Source organism: Buceros rhinoceros, unplaced genomic scaffold (assembly GCF_000710305.1).
Source record: "Buceros rhinoceros silvestris isolate BGI_N320 unplaced genomic scaffold, ASM71030v1 scaffold9278, whole genome shotgun sequence".
Classification (NCBI taxonomy): Eukaryota; Metazoa; Chordata; class Aves; order Bucerotiformes; family Bucerotidae; genus Buceros; species Buceros rhinoceros.
In genome coordinates, this window is record NW_010427397.1 from 14,409 (window position 1) to 18,232 (window position 3,824).

Here is a 3,824-nt window from a genome sequence, read left to right on the forward strand (position 1 = left end):
CCCCGGGCGGGCACAGCTGCGGGCTGGCTCTCCTCAGCGGGTGCCAGCTGCGGGCAATCCGAGCGCTGATGGCACCGGACCCTCTCCCTCCTGGCACCTGCTGCAGCGCGGCAGCAAGTCAGATTTCCCTGTGTGTCAGTAGTGCCTGTTCCTGCTTTTTCGGGTAGATCGGTGTGGTGTTTCAGAACCCTAACACAAAAAATACAGGGATCAAATGCCCGGGTTTTATGCAAGACTAAAACATATCTAGAAACTGCTTTTCTGTGCCTCTGCAAGTTTCTCACACCCCTTCCTCGGCGTGAGGTCCAGTGACCCCGCGTGGCTGGGCTGCACCCCTGTGCGGGCGGCTGGTCCCACACTCCTCCCAGCAGCGCCCGAGGAACCCGGCCCTGCTGGAAGTAGTGTATCTGTAATTCATTCAGATAACTGAAGATGGAGTTTTCCTACTCTGTAAAAAGGGGGTTCTTAAGACTCTGAAATAACTAATGGGAATCCGCACTGTCATGTTAGTACTCAATAAAACGGCAGGGTTTCCTGTGCGTTTCGTATCTGGTTTATACACTGTCCTGTGTATTTTGCTTCTCTCTCTTGCCTTCATTCTTCCTCCACCTGTAACCTCATTCCGTGTCTATTTATTTACACCAGTCCCCCAAGGCCCGGGTAGGGCTGGAGCGGGGCATTTCAGGCAGAGGCGGAGCGCGCAGTGCAGATAAAATTCCGTGGTTTGCACCTATTCTGTGGTGGGAAACTGCACACGTGTAGTTCTGTTTTTACATATTTCTTCAGTCAAAGCTTGAAAAGTCAAAACCTGGCCAGGCTGGGACTAGGGTCTTTTCCAGTGAAATGTGAGACATACCTGATCGGCAGTTTTCCTGTGGGGCTCGTTTGTGACTGGGTGAAGGCTACCGAAGCCCTCAGCCCAGTTAACCCAGCCAGCAGGAGCTGCAGTTGTGTCAGGTACCAGAGAGGGGTGTCCCCCTTCCCGCGCCATGGTGATGAGCTCCCACTGCCCCGTAGCACGGGACGTCCTCAGAAGGCTGGGCAGGGGACAGAAAAGATGCATCCTCCGTAGCACACAAAAGCAGCCTGGCACGACTGTAGCTTGTAGTGCAGTGTTTAATACAGTACAGCATCACCAACAACAGCCAGAGAGAAAAGCTCGGAAGGTGAATACCATCAGTGTTGTCCTTGTTACATTTTCAGTGATAATTTAGGGAGCCAAGGATTTCTGAAGGATCTAGCAGACTACAAACAACACAGAAACTGGTTTTTGCCGATTTAGAACCAGACGTGCAGGTGTTGACAGCACCCTTCTCACCAGGGAAAAGGAAAGCGCCGACAGAAAAGGTTTTACTAATTCTGTACGAAACACGCTAGCAGCCCATTGTCTGGTGATAATATGCTCCAAGCGTTCCAATGCTTCCAAATCGGACTGATCTGTAGTGCAGGTCGGAACGGGCGTCACCCGGTGCAGGTCGCTTGGCCTAAGCCGTAGCTTCCAGCCACGCCGGGTGAGGCACCGCGCTGGCTCTGTTGGTGCTGCCCAGCTCTGGCGCCGGGTGTGCTGTACCAGCAGAGGTTCGTTTGAGGAACCAGCAGAGAAAACACTATTTGAAGCGTTCAAATAACACGTTTAGTGGGCTTGGGCAGGGTGGGAAGTGATCCTAATTTGAAGGCGGCAGCTGCGGTTGCTCACCCCTCCGTCAGAGGGCTTGCTCCGTGCCCAGCTAGTCACCCGCTGGTGGAATGGGTCTACGAGTGTAGCCCAAGGGATGCTCAGCAGCAGGGGAAGCACAGAACAGATCCGACAACAGGCGTACTCTGAACTAGAATCAGGTCATACCCATTGTCCGGACTTTTTTTCTCCCCAAATGATGTCATCTATGCTTTGCTGAAGTGGTAAAATTTGCCAGCGGAGAGGTTACAAGTCTTGTGCTAGCCTTTTTGTGGACACACACTGTTCATCACCACAGGACACTTGTTGATGATGTATTTCCAGACTCCTGCGTAGCCTCCTGAGAGGCCAAAGTAAAGCCCTAACTTCCAGTGAAAATTAAGAATATGATGATACTACTCATTGTATTGACAGCAGAAGAAAGTTTGGTGGTTTTTTTTAAAGTAGCCGTGGGGGAAGGGAAGTTTGTCCTTTTTGTTTTTGAAGTGCAGATCCTGGATCACTACCACTTCCCCCGCCGTAAGGACTGGGCTGGTTAGCTTCCTCCTGATTCTTCCAGAAATAAAAAAGTCCACCCTTCCAGCAAGATAGTCACGTGAGAGAGTAAGTCACAAGCTGTTGCGGAAAACTACTGAGAACTGTAGGGACAGAAGGAATTCTGTTCTGTGGAAACACCAGCTAATAATAGTAATAATAATAGATTAGAGGGTTTAGATGAGAACGAATATACTGATCCAAAATAACAGGAATTCTTTTTTCCTAATTATTTTCCACAGAGTTTCTAAGGGACTATTTTTCGAACAGACAGGCTACATTGACTACATTTGTGGATACAGGTTTTATCTTAAAATAAATTCCGCCCTTAGTGAGTGACTGTGCGATTCAGTGGTCCCTGTCAGGATGCGTGTGCCAGAAAGCATCCGCCAGCTGACGGGTCCGCAGCTGCCAACCAGATGGGCTGTTCCACCTCATTGCTGGCACATTCATTTAATTCCTCTTGCCAGTAATGTTCTGTTGGTAGTGTTCAGTTGATAATTTACGTTTTGCAGGGATTCCAGAGTTTACTTCAGCTGGTTATGAAACATTGGTCAAATCTCCTCCTCCTCAATGTCCAGCTGTGCTGAGAAAATGCGGAAGGAAACGATCTGCCCATTTAACACGTACAGGACTCTGTGCTGTGTGGGCGGTGCTCAAAGCCAGCAGCTCCCTTCACGGGCAGGCAGCATCAGCGAACATTTTTTGACTCTATAGATTTTTTTTTTTTTAAATCAGAGCAGGGTGAACCTCAATTATCCGTGAAGAACCTGTCACTAAAGAGAACGGGGCTTTCCTGCAGTTCATTTAGATAAACGACTGCTGCAGGAGGTAAGTCTCAGGATCTGCACATTCCAGAACTCAGTTTAAAATTAACTTTTCTAAAGAATTCTTTATCTTCAATCTTGCTTCATGAGTTCTTCATAAAATTATCTGTTCACTTAAATATAAAAGATCTCGTAAACCATTCTTCAAAAACCCTGTAAGCTGTGGAAGAAGGATGAGGGAGACATTTTTGTTTTCCGTGCTCATTCTTTGGGCGGTACCAAATTCTTGGCTAAACATAGCTAGCATATATTTGCCCCAAAATAGTTTTCCAAAATAATACCGCTCACCACAGATCAGAGGTCGGTAAACACACCACAGCCTCGATAGCCAGAGATGATGAGGTAGGGTCGGTTCTGTAAGGCAAGTCTTTCTGAAAAGCAGGGCCCACGTTCCTATAAACCCCTCTAGCCAAACTCCCCTTCCCCTGCAAAACGACTGCAATTGTTTCCCCCTTTTTTTTTCTTCCTTTAAAGAAAGTAATGGTTATTTACACGTGCTGTCAGGTTCCTCACTTCGGGAATTCAGCTCATTATGCATGCACAGTCACCAAAGAGAATGGTCACACATGCTGACGAAGCAATGACGGTGAGAACGCGGCTCTGTAATACGAAAGGCAGTTGTAGTGTCCAGGATTTACCGGTTAGCTAAGGACACTGTAGCCCAAGTGAGAGGATGATAACACATAAAGAAACAAAGAACGGTCAAGGAAAAAAAGGTACTGGGATTTAAAATGAAGATTTCTGGGTATAAAATAAGATTAAGATTAATGAAAACTTTAATAGGAACA